The following is a 17,575-nucleotide window of genomic DNA, read 5'->3' as shown; positions in this document are numbered from 1 at the left end:
GCATTTCTACACTTGGCCCATGTGGCAGATGAGAAAATGGGGCTCGAACAGGCAAAATGCCCTTCCCAAGACCCCCCGGCAGCCAGCGGCGGGGTGGGGACGAGAGCACGGCTCCGCTCTCCTTCTCTTGCAGGGCACTCCCTCCTGAATTCTGGGGAGAAGGATTTGCTCCAGCCGGGGGTGCAGGAGGTTTCCTTGAGCTTTGGAGGGCGAGGACTCTTGACTGGGTTGAAGGGGGGGGTTGAAGAGGGAAGGAAAAGGGATGGTCTCATGAACCGGACCTAGAACCAAGCCGTCCCCAGCTCGCTGCTGGGACGATGTGGGGCATGTGTGGTGGCCATTCAGACTGGGGGCTCCCCCCTCACTGTCGTCATGGGGAAAATTAGGAACCTGGGGCCCGTGCGGGGACACGCCCGAGTGGAGACAAGTTCTCCAGATGATCCCACAGGCTGGATCCATATTCAGGTCTCGGCCTCTGCAGACATGGGCGTGGGCTCACTGTCCCTGGGGTCCATGCTACGAGGTGGCCAGAGACAAATGTTCCCGCCCCAGGCTGGCACCACCTGGAAATAGATGTAGACACAGAATGTCCCAGGGAGAGGGCAAATCAGTTGATCCCTGGGTCTCAGGACTATGTCTTGCTTCCAGCTTGTCGGTAAAAAGAATCACCCCTGAGTTACACAAGCAGGGGGTTTTGGACCTGACTTCCGGCAGATTCGATCACCCCTGTGGTCACCCCGAGCTTCGGGAGGGGGCAGTGTGTCTGCAGCTGGCACAGAACCCCCCCCCAAAAGGCGCCTCCCCTTTGCCCCACGCGGCCCCCACTCTGACTGGGGCTCCGCGGCAGATCCTCTCATTCTGACCACGTCCTCCAAGCTGGGACGTGGCCCCGGTCGAGGGCCTGGAAAGCTGGAACACGCACCTCCAGGAACCCCTCCGTGGGGGCCCGGCTCCGGGGCGGCAGAGCCGGGGGACGCGGCCCAGCGTCCTGCATCCGGCAACTGGAGATGCAGTGAGGCGTCCGCGGGGGGGAAGAAGGGAGGAAGAGCAGTGAAGGGGAGAAGGTCCGTGAGGCGCCTTCAGAGAGAAAGGTGGAAGCCAGGCCACGTCTGGTGCGAGGCGTTTGCGCACTTTGTCCCGTTTGAGCCTCCCTGCGCCCCGTCGCGCATCGCTGACGTTGCAGCGGAGGCTCGGAGGGGCTCAGGCTGGGCAGCCCGGGGACCCCCGTCTTCCCCCCCCCTCCCCCCCCCACACCGCACAGGCCTCCGAGGGCCCACGCTCACAGGTCACTGGGTGGGGACGGGCGCTGGCACGCAGAGCCCCAGTCCCAGCTGCCGAGCCAGCCGCAGGACTGGGACTGCAGGCCCTGTGGCCGGGCTTCCAGCTGGGGTGGGCAACAGCAGCCCTGGGAACGCAGGACCAATGGGGAACTGAAAAACAGCAGGCCGACAGCTGGAGTGGGGGAGCCCAGTTCTCAGGGACTCTGCCTGGGGACGAGGTCGTCACCGCATCCGGGGCCCGTCTGGGAACTGCGCACGGGGACGGACCCGGTGGTCTCCTGGCCTCCACGGCCCACACGAATGCCCTGAGTGTGGCACAGGGGCCCCGCCTCGGAGACCCCCACTCGGCCCTCGCCTGCCCGGAGCTCCCGTGGGTCCCCCCGCACCCGCGATGCCCGCTGACGAACATTTTGCCCCTCTCTTCGGGACGTTCGTCGATGTCCACCCTCAGTAATTAATCAACCCTCTCCCGCTCGGCCCTCCGTGGAACGCTCAACACCAGGCCAACTGCTTCCCAAGGTCCCAGATGCGTTTCTGGATGCACCTTGGTCGTGGTGGGGGTGGGAACGGGTCCTCCTGGTCAAGAACGGAGGCTGGGGGGGGGAGGGGGCGGGCATTCAAGGTCCCGGAAGCCACAGGTGACGGCGGCTCAGCGGCCCCTGAGTGGCGAGGGGCAGGAGAGCCCCCTCCGGGAGAACTCCGGAAACCGGCGTCCAGCCTGTGATTCACTCCCGTCCCGCAGGCGGGTGGCCCCGTGGCTCTGTGACACCAAGCCAAGGAGCTGGGGGCCAAGGCCTTCCCACCAAGGAGGGCAGGGAACCGAAGCTCTCTCGGCCCCCGAGCTGCCTCCCCACCGACGGCCACTTCCACATCAAGTCTGGCGGCCTCCAGGGTCCGGGCCCACGGGTGCCGGGGATGCAGGCGAACCCACGAGCTCAGGACATCCCCCCGGATGCTCCCAGCACCTGATGCCAACGGCTTCCTTACCGTTGCCCTCCTTCTCCCAAAGAAGGGATCTTTAAAATCCCTTTACTGAGAACCTTGCGTTTTGAATTCTCAGAACGACACTCTCTCCTACTTTGCAGGTAGTTGGGACTCCAGAGCCAAGGACAGAACCACTTTGACGTCGTCACTACGTCACTCTGGGAGTCTGGCTGGGCACTCGGCTGACCCGTGGACCCCTCGTGCCGCCTGAGCCTGCGCGGGTGCCCCGCACGGCCCCGCAGCCTGAGTTCACACGGACCTCCCAAGTAAGCTTCTGAGCTGTGGGACTCTGCCCACGGTTCCCAGGTCGCGGTCACGAGCCCCGGGTGTCAGAGGCGCTGCTGCGGCCAGGGACTGTGACTTCCAAACCCCGCGTGGCCCCCGCGGCCTCACGAGCCCTCGTGGCGCACGGCTCGGCTGCCGGGGCTCTCCTGGCTGACATCGTGTTTTCCGTTCATTACCTACGAGGAACACCCCACCTTCCAGAAAGCTGGGCCAATGCCGGCAAGGAGTTCCCACAGCCAGAACCCCAAGCCCCAACCTGGTACCCAACAGGCAGCACCTGCCTCTGCAGAGAAGGATCTGGAACGCGGACCCCGGGGTTGGGGCTTGAGACCAGGGGACCCCCTCCAGAAGGCCATCTGGCCCCTTGTGCCACTAATCCTGCTCCACCAGGATCTGCTCGTCTCAAAGATGCAGAACAAGGACATAGGACCCAACCTGCTAGACTAGTACCAGAAACACACAAACTTCTGGGCACTGGAGATGCCGGGGGTCACGGGCCCAGAATACACTTGTCCACACCACCTGCACAGCTCCCCTCTAGACAGAGCTACACGGAAGCAGTAAACGGGGCCTCCCCTCCCGCGACACTGTGGACGGAGGCGACGCCCACTGCCCTGGGCACCTCCTGAAGAGACAATGTCTCTGGGCTTCTCCCCCCTCCAAGCTCCGTGGCGGGCTGAGTCCCTCCCGGCACCACGGAAGCCGGTCTTTCTCTGCTCTGCCACCGCCCTCTGTGGGACCCGCGGAGCCAGGAGGGTGTGGAAGCCACGTCTGGCTCCGCCTGCCTATCTCCACACCAGGCCGGTTGTCTGGACGGCCATGCCGGCCCCGAGCAGGAAGACTGCCCGGGTTCTCTTCCCGGTCCTGCCACCTGCCAGCTGCGGACGTGGGCTGGCCGCACACCGCTGCCCCCACTCTGTTGCTCAGCTTCGGGGTACAGAGGCTCAGGCACGAGATGACACCCGGGGGCTCTCGGGACAGCGCCTGGCACAGCAAGAAGATGAGTACCGAGGGGCGGGAGGTTGTCCTCCCCTAAATGCCCAGGGAAAACCCTCACCGAGCTGCCCCGTTGAAAACTGTAGCTGCCAGAGCATTTTATCATGTTGGGTTGGAACGGGCTCCCCGGACCCCCCCACCCCCAGGGCCCACAGCCAGCCGGGGTCCTAACTCCTTTCCGGCACGGCAGCCCCTGTGAGTCACGGGCCCACCTGTTTTCCCACGGGGCCGCCCCCTCTCTCCGTGAGCCCCTCCCGTTCTCCAGGCCTCGGGCAGCAACTCCCTCCTCACTGGCTTGGATTCCACCCCCTGGCGAGGATGGAGTTCGTCCGCAGGCAAAAATCAGGAGCACCGCACACCCAATGCCCAGAGGCACCCACTTAAAATCTGGCAGGCATCCTTGCAGAAGTGTTTTTCAACAAGAGAAGCTAATTTTTTCAACAAATGAAACGTAAGCTGGAGTGTGCTTCGCTCCCTCCACGCATTCTCCTCAAAGAGAAAGGGAGTGGCTCTACCTCCCCCCTTCTTCTTCTTGGCTGGCCGGAATGCAGACCTGATGGCTGGAACGTGAGCAGCCGTCTTGGACCCTGAGGCACTGTGCTGGGAATGACAGAACAGGAGGATGGGAGAAGCTTCAGGACGCAGTAGCCATACCTGCATGGAGCTGCTACCTTGGGAGCTTTCTTGTTCTAATATGTGGCGAGAGCAATTTTCTGTCTAGGGAAAGAACTCCTCCTCTCATTTATTTCCCTTTGATTCCTTCCTTCCCTCCTCTCTTTCCCTTCTTCCCTCTTTCCCTCTTGCCTTCCTGCCTTCCTTCACACAGCCAAACTTGATTCCAACTGATACCCGGCCCGACGCTGTTTCCATTTGCCGGTGAGGCAGACCAAGCAGGAGGATAAATCGAGTGACGTGTCCCACCACCTGCCCGGTAGGAAAACACCGTCCATCAGGAGAGGCGGCTCTTTCAGACAAGCCGTGTGCTGAGGAGGGGCAGAAACCAGCCCTGCGGGGTGGAGACGTTCCCCAGCGGGTCTGGAGGACAGACAGCCTCTCTGGACGCTCGCCCCACAGTGGAGAGTGGTTCTTCACTCGCTGTCCCGCTCACTCTCTCACTGTGGGGGAGGGCACCGCGAGGGGACAGGATGACAGGGATTAGACACCGCGCACAGAGCCGCGTGCGGCTGAGAGCACCTGGCTGCGGACAGGGGAAAAGAGAGAGAAGGGGAATGAGCTGAGACCCCTTATCCAGAACACAGGTGCTACACGGCCACCACCCCCAATTCTGCCTCAGACCTCGGGCAAAATCCACTAAGTCTCTGTGCTGGAATCTTCCGTGTGCCTCCCTAGACCTGCTTTCCATCCGGCCTGCGTGGCCCCACCGGCAAACCTCCGCTGCGTCCAAAGCCAGCTACGGGGAGCCCAGTAGGAGGCTGGAGGGAGGAGGACCGGGCTGTGGCCTCTGTCCGCTGGCCCCTCCCCATACGACAGGCTGCATCCCTGCCCCAAGGATCAGTGCTCCTCCCAGGAAACCTGATGGAGAGAACTCCCTCCTTCCTGTCCTAGAAATGTCTTCCTTCCCTTGGCCCTGCTGGGTTGGGGTGGGGACAGCTGCTCTGCCCCCCCCCCCCGCCGGGGTCCTGAACTCTCCTGGGTTCTGCCTCCCTCACCCTCCCCCCTAAATCCTCTGAAATGAGTTGTGGACCAAGGGGCCGGGCACTCCTTCCTAACTTGAGGGTGCCCTCCCTGCCCGGGGGCCCCTGGCATAACCCCACAGACGCTCACGTCCCCGGCGGCGGCCGCCTGTACTGCAGACACAAGGGCTCAAGCCCGCGGAGGGGGCTCCTGCCAACCGTAACCCGCGGCACCAGCAGCAGACGTGGCTGTCTGTGAAACGCGACAGCAGTGGCATCGGGCAGGACGGCCGGGGCCGAGAGCGGGGGGCGGCCAGGCCTGTAGTCCCCTCCAGCCAGGCCACGGGGAAGCCCGTGCTCACTCGGGACATGGCGCCCAGAGACCGGGCTGTGACCAGAGGAGCCGGAGGCCGTGGCCTGGAGGGCGGCCGCAGGAACCACAGCCTGTACCCAGAGAAGGGAGGCTGGGGGCCCGAGCCGTCTTTGCCCATGCCGTGACCTGCTGGGTGGACGAGCCTCGGATTTGGCCTTCGAGCTCCACGGCCCCTGCGACAGATAGGAGACCCCCCCGGAAGGTGGGTTCGGGAAAGGACGGCGTAGAAGCCTCAAGAAGATACATCTGGGTGCAGAAGAAGAAAGAAATTTCTGGCAAGGCGAGCTTTCTAAAGCAGAATGCTTCCCAGGAGGGAACGGGGCCCCTCCAGTGTTGTTGGGGGAACTGGAGGCAGATGAAGGGACCACCGATAGAGCCGCCACAGAGAACGAGGCCACGTTCAGAAGGAGCGAGATCCTGCCGCGAATGGGACAAGCTCCGTCGCGGAAGGTGGAGTGACAAGAGTGGCTTGCAGAGAGAGACACGTGCGGTTGAGGATGAAAATAAACGGCGACAGTCACAGAGGCTGGCTTTGAACAGAACAGGAGCCCACGGATGCGACTGGAATAAGCGAGAGAGCGAAAGAGGAGGCTCTTTCTTACGGGAGAACGCCAACAGCCACACAGAAACAACGGAATTAAAAACCACCGGGGCGCCTGGGTGGCTCAGTCAGTTAAGCGTCCGACTTCAGCTCAGGTGATGATCTCGCGGTCCGTGAGTTCGAGCCCCGCGTCGGGCTCTGGGCTGACGGCTCAGAGCCTGGAGCCCGTTTCCGATTCTGCGTCTCCCTCTCTTTCTGCCCCTCCCCCGTTCATGCTCTGTCTCTCTCTGTCCCAAAAATAAATAAACGTTAAAAAAAAAACAAAAACCACCGCGTGGCCATCCTAACGGCAATGACTAACCAAAACAAGAAATACTCGCGGATACTGAGATTCGCGAAAGAGTAGCGGGGAGCAGGACTTTACATCTTCCCCAAGGGCCTCTCCCCGAAACGCTCACCGAATGCAAACGCGGGGAAGTGACGTCACGATGGCGAGACCCAGCCGAAGCCATGTCAATCAGGTGATCGATCGCCAGTGACCAAGCGATCAAGTAATGAGGCATCAGTGCCGAGGCCACCGGGCTGGCCAAACGCTCACGTGCACCCCCACCCTGGCGGGATGCACTGACCAGAATGCTGTGATGTTCCAGCCGGGGGCTGGGGTGGGCAGCAGCGGGCAGGTGCTGTTTAATGGGGGACAGAGCTTGTGTTTGGGACGACGGGAAATTTCTAGAGATGCATGGTGGGGATGTTGCGCAACAGTGTGGACGTGCCTCACGCCACAGAGCTGCACCCTTAGTGCGCTTTCTCCCCCTCGCGAGGAAGCGTCGGACAAATCCAAGCGGAGAGGCATGGGACAAAAGACCAGTCTGCAACAGCAAACCTCTCAGGGCTGTGAATGCCGAGGAGAGAAACCCATGAACTGCTCCAGACCGAAGACTGGGGCAGATCCAGCGGCCCTGGATCGGGTCTTGCCTTAGGGAGCACGTGACTGGAACAAGGGCCCCACCGTTTGGGAAACGTGGATGGGGGTCTCTGGATGAAGGGTACACAGGAGTTCTCCAAAGCGTTCTTTGAAACGTGCTCCTGTAAGCTCGAAGTGGTTTCAAAATAAACAGTAACAATAAACATAAAGGAGGAAAAAAGGCAAAAGAAAACTCGATGGACTGAACACGAGCACCTGCTGATCCACTACAGCAGGAGGGACATGGTGCCTGCAGAAGCGCCCCTACCAAAGCTGACCCTGAGCCGGGTCCAGCCCCGACGGACAGAAGGGCACGTCACAGACACACGGGAGACATGCCGCAGGACGAGGACCCAGTCTCTTCGACAAACAAATGGCAAGAGAAAAGGGAAAGGACAAGGGAGTCTTAAGGAACACAGCCACCCTTCTTAAAATTCTTTTTAATGTTGATTTTTGAGAGAGAGACAGACAGAGCGCGAGTGGGGGCGGGGCAGAGAGAGAGGGAGACACAGAATCCGAAGCCAGGCCCCGGGCTCCGAGCTGTCGGCACGGAGCCCGCCGCGGGGCTCGAACTCACGAACCGCGAGATCATGACCGGAGCCCAAGTCGGACGCTCCACCGACTGAGCCACCCAGGCAGCCCCACATCCACCTTCTTTAGATCCTAATTCATTCAAGCCAAACAACTTTAGGAGGACATTCACAAGAAAATCAGAAATCTGAACGACGCCTGGATATTAGGTGCTAAAAAGGAATTGTGGTTAACTTGTCCGGATGGAATGGCTGTTGTGCTGCGATTTCTTTCCTTAAAGTCCGCATCTCTAAGTATTTAGACATATTTGTCGATAGAACAAGATGATGCCTGGAACCTGCTTAAAAATACCAGGGTCGGGGCGCCTGGGGGGCTCAGTCGGTGGAGCGTCCGACTTCGGCTCAGGTCAGGATCTCACGGCTCATGAGTCTGGGCCCCGCATCGTGCCCTCTGCTGACAGCGCAGAGCCTGCTTAGGTTCCTCTGTCTTCCTCTCTCTGCCCACCCTGATTACGTGCACGCACTCTCTCTTTCTCTCTCAAAAATAAACATTAAGAGAAAAAATACCAGAGTCAAACAACCCAAAGGGCCGCCGATGGATAAACGGATAAACAAAATGTCGCCTCCGCATATAGTGGCATATCATTCGGCCATAAGAAAAGGACCTGGGACTCATGCTACTAACGCCTGAAGCCCGAAAACATCGTGCTGAAAGAAAGAAGCCAGTCACAAAAGGTCAAATGTTATTATTATTCTGCCTGTAAGAGGCACCTAGGTAGTCAAGGTCACGGAGACAGAAAAGAGACTACGGGCTCCTGGGGACTGGCAGGGGGGAGACATGGGGAGCTGCTGTTGGATGGGGAAGCTTCTGTTTGGGAAGACAGAAAAGTTCTGGAGATGGTGGTGGGGATGTTTGCACAACAGTATGAACGTAATTAAGGCCACAGAACCTGCACGCTTAAAACTGGCTAAAACGCAAGTTTTAGGTTTTACGTTATACCGCAATAAGAAAAAAACCAGCAGGGCGGTCAAGCCACTTGCCGAGAAGCATAAACGCGGGACGATGGGCACAGAGTTTTCTCTCACTACTCACTCTGCTTTCGTGTGTCTTTGACCTTTTTCCACACTCGAATGCTTTTTTAAAAACCTGCTGATAGAACAACAGTCCGAACCCCCAGGGCTGAAGAGGCTACGTACAAAAAACACATGGGCAAATGCTCAGGAGATTACGTGGGTCTGGACTGTGCTTAAACCGCATGCAAAAACACACAATCGGGGGGAGAAAGTCTGGAAGGAACTCTAGCAGAATTACATGAGCTATGGTGCCCGGGGGGGGGCAGAGGGGGGTGGGGGAGCGGGTAAATTCTGTTTTCCTTTTCCACACTTTCTCCCACAGAGTTACCGGTATGGTGTTCCGAACCGGGCTGCACGAGCCCCAAGGCAGTCACAGGGGGAGACGACGTTCAGAAGCGAAACGCGACAAGGGTGCCCAGTGGGGAGGCGATAGACTTCGGGAGAGTCCCGGGGGCTTCCTGGAAGAGGTGGGCCGAGGTGGGGTGAGAGCTTCGGGCGCCCCCCCCCCCCAAGCCTCCCTCTATCTGACCCTCTGGCTTAAAGCTTGGCACCCCCGAGCCGGCTCCACGGTGGTGTGCAAGGGCCACAGCCCTGGTCCCCCCCCAACCCCCCCCCCCGCCCCGGGAAGCCGGGCCCTCCAAGCGCGCAGGACCCCCGAGGCGCCCACCCTGCGTGCGCGGAGGGGCCCGCCCGTCCCGGTGTGGGGGCGCTTCCTGTGCAAACACCAGGCAGCTGCAGCGTCCATGGACTGTGGTTGACGGCCCCAATCTGGGCCCTGAGTTGCTCAACCTGCCATGCTTTTCCTGTTCCCCTTTTCCCCAGCGGGTGCAGGTCCTGCTGCGTGTGGTCCGGGCGGCTCTGCGGGCTCACCGCAGGGAACGCCGGCTCCCTGCACAGTGTCCCCCCCACCCCCCCCCAGCGCTGTTTCCACGTCTCTGATTGTTTTTTTCCCTCCCTGGGTTGCTAAACAGCTTATGAAGAAACCCTTTTCTTTTGCTTTTTTATTTTGGGGAAGGAGTCCAAGGCTGTCTGTGTGCAAAGAGGCTATGACGGTCCAGCCAAGGTGGCGGGACCAGCACCCTGCACCCCAGGAACGAGGAGGAAGCAGCTCCCCTCCTCTGTCTCCTGAGAAACAGCGTCAGAACGCGCCCGGAGCTTGCATGATAATAACAACCCCTAATATTTACCGCGGGCTCCTGTCAATCAGAGGAGGGAGCCCCTGCCGTCGTCCTCCCAACAGCCCTCCAGCCCCCTGGGGTGGGGGGGGGGGGCGCGCGGAGGTGGGGGCGCCGGCTGAGCCCCTGGCTGTTTAGATGAGGAGGCTGCAGCGGGCCCCGGGAGGTGGCCCGGGTGACCTGGGTGAGGCAGGCAGGAGGTCGACCAGAACCAGGACCACTCACCCACGAGGGTCCACCCTGCACCGTCCCCGGGGCCCAAGCACCACACGGGCAGAAGGCTACAGGTACAGGAGGCTCAGGCGTCCTTTGGAAAAGTGAAGAAATCACTCCTGAGTTCACCCCTTTGGGGAAGGAAACTGCAGGGGGGAAATGCCCACAGGGAAAAACACCTTGTGTGAAGAGAGGGTCACTTCTGGGGGACGGAGCAGGTGAGCGAGAAGGGACCCCGGGGAGTGTTTTGTTTCTTACGCCAGGCGACGGGTCTGCTGGGTTCACTGTATCACCCTTTATACGGTTCTGTACGTCTGAGATATTTTGTAATTTTAAAGCAAAACCAAGAAAACCTTCAACTGCACAGGCCTCTTCTCTAACACTAAATCCATACTCAGAAGAATACTGGCCAAGTGGCTGGCGGTCTTTGTAGCAGAGACCCCGGGCCCCACCATTTATCCAAAGACACAGCCTCAGGATCCAAGTGCCCAGCCGACAAAATGGAAACAAAGCCCCTCCCCGACCACGGGGTCGGAGCTGCGCTGGGGGCCGCGCCACGGCCCCTCCGGCTTAACTGGCCTTTGCGGACAGAGCTGCCCAGGCCGCTCCCCAAATGCACACAGCCTTGCCCTCCTCTACCAGAAGCCCAAGGGGGACCACGGGCCACACTAATACGGCAACGGGGAGTCGGGGGGCGGGGGGGGGGGGCGCTCTGGTGTGTTTTTCAAGCTCGAGGAAGCAAAACGGGCCGCTCAGATATCTGAGACCCCGATTCTGACCCAACGGGATCCTTCCAGGGTAAGCATCAGAAAGATCTGTTCCCTGCAGGTGGCCGAAAATACAGAATTCGCTCACAACATAAAGAGCTCAGCATTCAGCTGCTACAGTCCCTGGTTATACAACATTATGTCAAAAACCCCATAGAGGCCAGTGACCAGCGCTCAGTGTCCACGGTCACACGGTCACAGGGTGGCGGGCTATGTGTACACCTGCACAGCCCGCCTGGCTAAACCTGAGCTTTTCATCTACACACGGGAAGGGTGGCCTGGATCCGGGGTTGGAAACGCTCCCCAGAGGCACAAGGTCCCTACACTGACCCCATGAAGCGCATTCAAGTCGAGGTGTGCGGCCACAAGTAACAGAAAGCCACCCACTCTGCGCAAAGGGAAACGCGATTCACCGAACCACCTAACCAGGGAATCCTGAGGTGGATCCGGGGTGGAGGGGTTTGGAGACTTACACAGAGTCGTCAGCATTCCGGGCGTGTGCGTGTGCGTGTGTGCGCCTGCCTGTGCGCGCACATCCCTGGGTCCGCGTGCACTGTGGGCGTGTGCACTGTGCTGTGTGTGCCTATGCACGTGCGCCTGAGCGTGGGCGCACACCCTGCGTGTGCAAGGGTAGGGTTCGCGGGGACCCCGCAGGGCAGGCCCTGGGGCCGGGGCTCTCCTGGGTCTACGCCTCACGGTCGGCAAAGAACCAAACCCAGGCAGAGTTGGCGGCCCTGCGTCCCCCAGACCCCTCCGCGCCGGCCGGGGCAGCCCCGTGCCGCAGCTGCACACACACCTCACACGCCCACGCCGCTTCCCCCACCACAGGTGGAGCACCCCCCCCCCCCCGCCCCCCCAGGACCGCGTGACTGCGGTGCTCCGCGCCCGGGCACCACGCCCTCAGCTTCTTGCAGCCTCTCCCCGCACGGGGTGGCTCCTCCCTCTGCTGGAACTCGTGCACCTGCGGCTTCCAGACGACCCGCGGGAAGCGCCACCATCCGTTTCCACATTCCCCTCTCGGTAAACACGGGCTTGTTTCCCTTATTTTTATTTTAAACAGCGCCGCGGGGCCGCATCCTCAGAAGCCTTCCCGGGTCCGGTGCCCACCTTTCCGGGCAGCCGCCCCCCACCCCCAGCGTGGTCACGCCCACCTCCCCCTCCCATTTCCTGCCGCCCCGGAGACTGCAGGTGGCAAGGGGAGGAGCCGGGACTGAGCGGGAGGGAGGCCGAGGTGCAGAGCAGATACCTGATGCAGCCGCCCTGGGCTCCCGTCCCTCTGGGAGGCAGGCAGACCCCCCCCACTCCCCCCCCCCCCAGCACAGGGCTCTGTCTCCTCCCATCTCAGATCCGGGAAAGACTCCGGGGTGGCATCCAAGGGCTTTTTAGCATTTTCTGTCAGGTCGGTTTCAGCTCGAGATTCCCGGCCCCCCCGCTGGCCTCCTGGCCGGACTGCTCGCCCAGTTGTGTGTGCTCATAGTGCTTCTGGGGAAAGCAGTCTTAGCTTTGGTTGGATTCTCAGAGAGGGTGTCGACTCCAAGTGTTCAACCCCGTGTGTTAATTAGGCTCTTTCTGTTATGAATGATTAAAAAAAAAAAAAAATCAACTTAAACTGGCTTGAGCGGATGGAGGAGGAAAAAGGAATTTATTGGCTCATGGTGAGGCTGAATCCGGGGCTCAAATTACGCCAGACAGCACAACTCTCTTCTCCATCTCTGGCTCACTCTGCCCCGTGGGCTTGGTGGTCAGGTGGGCTCACTACCGCCCTGTGCCCCGGGGGTCCAGACTCAGGGGGAGAAGAAGCGCTTTCCCCCAGCCTCTCCGGCAGGGGCCCCGACTACGGTGCACAAGGGGGGGTCACAGGCCACCATCCGTCCCTCAACCACAAACGGATCCCTCTGGCAGAGGACTGGGATGCCCGGTGGGCTCAGGCCAGGCCCCACACCCAGCCCCCGTCCAAGGGATGATGAGTCACCACCAGAAATCCACGTGGTGCTCTGAGGAAGGGGTCGTGGCCCGGGGCAGAGGCAGAAAACGTCCCCTGCACTCTGAAAAAGGCCAACTCCTAAGACAAGTCCAAACTCAAATGCTCTGGTAGTTGATTGTCATGGTTGTGGGATAGCCTGAGGGCAGCGATGCCATCTGCTGGGGGTGGGATCGTGTCCTCACCCCCCACCCCCCGTCGGTGAAGTCCTGACCCTGTGAACGTGACCTCGTTTGGAAATAGAGTCCTCACAAATGCCACACTGGACTAGGGTGGGCCATAAACGCAATGCCAGGTGTCCTTAGAAGAGAAAGGGGAAGGAAATTGGACAGACACAGGGAAGGCCGCGTGACAATGGGGTGAGGGACCAACGCGCTGCAGCCACGAACCCAAGAATGCCCGGGGCCGCCAGAAGAGGAAAGTCCTTCCTTGCATCCTCCGAAGCGAGCACAGCCCTGCCCACACCTTGACTCTGGACTTCTGCCCTCCGGAACGGGGAGAGTGAATGAATGCCTGTTGTCTTAAGCCCCCAGTCTGGAGTCACTTCTTTCTGTAGCCACAGGACACTCCTGTTCTGCCCAACCCTGACGCTGAGCTAGCACCCAACACCGCCTCCAGGCACCTGACGTGGGCCCTCAGTCTCCCCAGCCCATCGCGTCCCAGCCGCAGAACAGCAGCTCTCCCAGACTCAGGACGATCCCACGCTGGTGTTTTCCAATGGGGCCTCGGGGAGGTTTGAGGAAGCAGTGGCCCTAATGGCTGGGAAAGTCCTCCAGGGCCACCTTGTGACTCTGCTTTACAGGTGCCCCCAGCAAGCTCCTGATCAAAGGGAAAACCCCGCGAGACGCCCTCCAGCCCAGCACAGCTACACCGCATGCAGAAACAACTTGGCGGGACCGAAGCCCACGTGGCTGCTGGCCAAGAACCCCCAAACATGAAATCGCTGCCTAAATTCCCTGCTGTCACACCTCCGGAACCCATGTGGTCAACTCCAGCGGGCCGTCTCTGCCATCCGGACACTGGATCGTCTCAGCATCCCATGGAGAAGCTAAATCAAAGCCGTCCTGGCCCAGCCAGCCTCGGGCGCTCGTGCCCTGCCCTCTCGGCTCAAGTCCAATCTGACGGCTGCGCCAGGGTCCTCAGGCCACCGTGGGGCAAGGTGGAGCTGCAGGCACTGCAGCCGGACAGACCAGGATCTGGATCCTGACTCTACTGTTTACTTGGCATACGGCCTCTGGAAGGGGTCCAGCCTCTCTCAACGTCCCCATCCAGAACAGATAACCGTACTTTCCTACTTCTAGGACCGCAGTAAACAGGAACCGAGATAATACACAACACAGACGCTGGCTTGATTACGTCACGCTCAAGCACCCATTGGGTAAATATTCATTGGCCGTCTCATAGGTGCCAGGCAATATCCTAGAAACCAGGGTTACGGTGGGAGGCAAACAGGTGTTTTGAAGTTTATCAAGACGAAGAAGGTAATAATGGGGACGGTGATGGTGGTGATGAAGCTGAGACCCCTCTCTCGACCATGAGACCATCATGAGCGGGAGCTGTGTCTCCCATTTCCTGGTCCCTCAGTGCCTTGCACATAGCATGTACTTAAATGCGTGTGGCTCACGGACTTATTCTTCAAGTTCCCTTAAGCAGAGGAGAGCTCCGCCACGGATAGTTCCAACTGGCCCCTGTGCAAATCTCTTTGAAGCCATGTGTTTTGTCTTTAAAACTGACTTAAGCTTTTCATTCCGTTCTACGGCATATCCGTGTTTGCTTTACTCATAAACAGTAAGGACTTTTTTCCAAAACTTTGAGTGAAAACGATGCCCCAAGAAAACATACCCTGTTTACTCCTGTGGCTTCTGAGATACTCACCACACACGCACACACGCGCGCACACACACACACACACACACACACACACAGCCCAGTCCGTCAGGCTGCCCCACACATGACCAGAAGCCCAGAGCCCGAGGCCAGAAGTGCGAACCCAAGCTGTTGCCCGCTCTGGATAAGAAGCCTCTCTCTCCTGGTGACGCTGGGGGCAGGGGAGCTGGACAGGCAAGGCCCTGAAGGCAGCTCGTGCACTGCTCAGTGCTCTGCGGGGCAGGGAGGTTGAGCCTGGGCTCAGCGACTTTAGGCTGAGAGCCAAAACATGGCAACATAAGAAGGCCCCGAGAAGGTCTCTGGAAACTTCATTTTCCCTGTAAAACCCCAGTGTTCCCAGCATGGGGAAGCTGCACCATCAACCTGGACAGACCCTGGGCCACAAAGCAGCGGTGTCCATTGCGGGAGCCCCGCGGATGCCGTCAGCTGGCATTTCAGGAGCTGCTCTGTGTGGCCGGAGTCTGCAGGTTGGCTGAGGAACCCGCCCAGCTCCCCAGTGGCAGCCGTGTCCTTGTGCTACACCCTCTTCAGATGGTGACACCAGGCAGGAAGAGGCAGGGCGCTCACCAGGCTACTGGGCAACCAGGACTGGACTCAGGGCCTGGCTTCCCCACCCCACACAGCCCGGCTCCCGGAGGCTCTGTTTCCCCATTTCCAAAGTGGGCCTTTTACACGATGTTTTTCAGCTCTGTTACATAACAGTCACCCTCGGGGCCTGGAAGTACAAAGCAGTTCCCGGGTACTTTGACAACGACACGAGTTCGGAAATAAACTGGGCTTTCCCGAGCAGATGAAAATGCGTCTCGCTTGACCCATGAGGACGGGGGTCCCGTCCTTCCAATCGCAGAGGTTTGGCGTCGGTAGGGACAGGGACAAAGGGGGAGTCTATCTCGCTCCGTCCCCTTCCCCGGGGTGGAGGCAGATCTGGGGCCCGATCACACGGATCTGAGCTCCTCAAGTCGGAGAAGGTGAGCTCACCTCTGACGTGTGCGGTGCCGGGAAGCCTACAAAAGCTGTTCCCCCAGGGAAACGGGGAGGGGGGTCCATTTCACTCTCAATTTGCAGAAATAATCGCTCCCATTTTCAAACAAATACAGCCGTGTGGTGGAGCAAACCACATATATATGCCCATGAATGTCCACCAGCAGACACGAGGCTTTCAAAGGAACGTCACGCCCAGCAGGACGATTCAGGCCACCGTCCAGAACCCAGATCGCACCAACTCTCCTCCAGCTTTCCAGGAGACAAGTCTCACAAAAGGGGAGAAAGTTGTAAAGGCAGAGCCAACCTCTGGGGGCTGCAGGACAAGCACGGAGCCTGGATGCCACCTCGTGTTCACAGGGGATATGACAGCCAGCCCCGTGCCACCTCTGTGAAGGCGTGAGGTTCAAAAGCCTGCTGATGGGGGAGAGCCCGTGTCAACGCGGGGACCTCGCACCGAACACCTCCCTACCTCTCCCGTCAGCCCAGTTCAGCAGCTGGGTCCCCCCTTGGTCACCAGGCTCGTCCGGGGGAGGTGGTGTCCCCACCCCGAGCCTGGCCTCAAGAGCGCCTGCCTGGGGGCTTACTTACTCCAGATTTGCTCCCCTGCAGAGTCTGGCTCAGGAGCCCCGGGTTGGGCAGAAGTCTGTTGGTCCCACCCATTCTCCAGGCAACCTGGGAATGAACGCAGCGGTTCGAACCTACACTGAGTCACCCGGGGGAGATTTTCAACCCCACTGATACACCCAGGGTGAGGCCCACGCCTCAGTGCCTTCAGGTGGCCGCCAGGAGACCCCACCTCGCAGCCGGGGCTGAGGAACACGGGAACAAAGCCTGTTTCACCGTGAACTTCCTCGTGAACCTCAGCGCCCTCGGGAGGGATGCCCGCTCTCAACACGGCTCTGCAGCTGGGTGGCCAACCCTCCGGTCACCCTGGGACCAAGGGGCTCTGGGATGTGTGGTCGCCTGCACGGATAGTTCCCGTGCTTCCCGTGGGACTTTGTCAGGACGGCCTTCGCGTCCTACGACACAACGTAATTGACAGCCCTAGGGACGCAGAGCTTTTGAGCTAAAACTGTAAAGGTCCCAGGGTAAGCCAGGACGAGGTGGTCACCCTGGCTCAGACTAGCAATGACCGGGCCTGGACCTCCATGTGCGCATCTTTGAGAGCGGTGGCCAGAGCGCCCATCGGCTTCTTACAGGGGACCGTAATCCCCCGACGGTGATAGTGTCGCTTTCCATCCCTGTCTGCGACCCACACCCTGCTTGTGCACCAGATTCACAGTGGCAGGGGCACCGTACGATTATGTTTCATGGGAGGAATGGGATTCCTAACATCCATCCCAGACGCCGCCTGTAGGGCAGGTCTGGGAAGGGACGGCTGAGCTGCTGTGATGTGATTGGTCGGTTGGACAACAGCGACTGTGGCTGATTTGGGTGTCGACTTTTGGTTGGTTCAGGGGCCGGAAGTGGTGGCCGTCACAGGAAGATGAGGAAGTCATTTGAAGAGATCCTGAGAGGTTGACTCATCCTAGGGTTTGGACACGTATACTCAGTAAACATTTACTGAGCACCTACTGTGGGCCAGGGGCCCAAGCAAAGACTGCACCACAGCAGCCGCTGATGGGGCTCTGGTGCAGGCCACCGGGGGGTTGAATCCCAGCACTGCCTTTACCGGCTGTGTGACCTCAGCCAAGTCACTGCACCTCTCTGTGCCCCCATCCCTGACTTTGTAAAATGCAGTGAATAACTCCCAGCTGTTGTGAACAAATGATGCATGAGAACGGTAAGCCAGGGCCGGGACCCAGGTGCTGGAGGCACACTCAGCCCCTCACCAGCCTTTGTGCGGTCTAGGGTTTAGGCGACGTGTGGAGTGAGCCCACATCTGACACGTGTGAGGGCTGCGGGAA

This window comes from Panthera pardus, unplaced genomic scaffold (genome assembly GCF_024362965.1).
Source record: "Panthera pardus isolate Hobbes unplaced genomic scaffold, ASM2436296v1 HiC_scaffold_19, whole genome shotgun sequence".
Classification (NCBI taxonomy): Eukaryota; Metazoa; Chordata; class Mammalia; order Carnivora; family Felidae; genus Panthera; species Panthera pardus.
Note: the sequence above shows the minus strand (reverse complement) of the source record.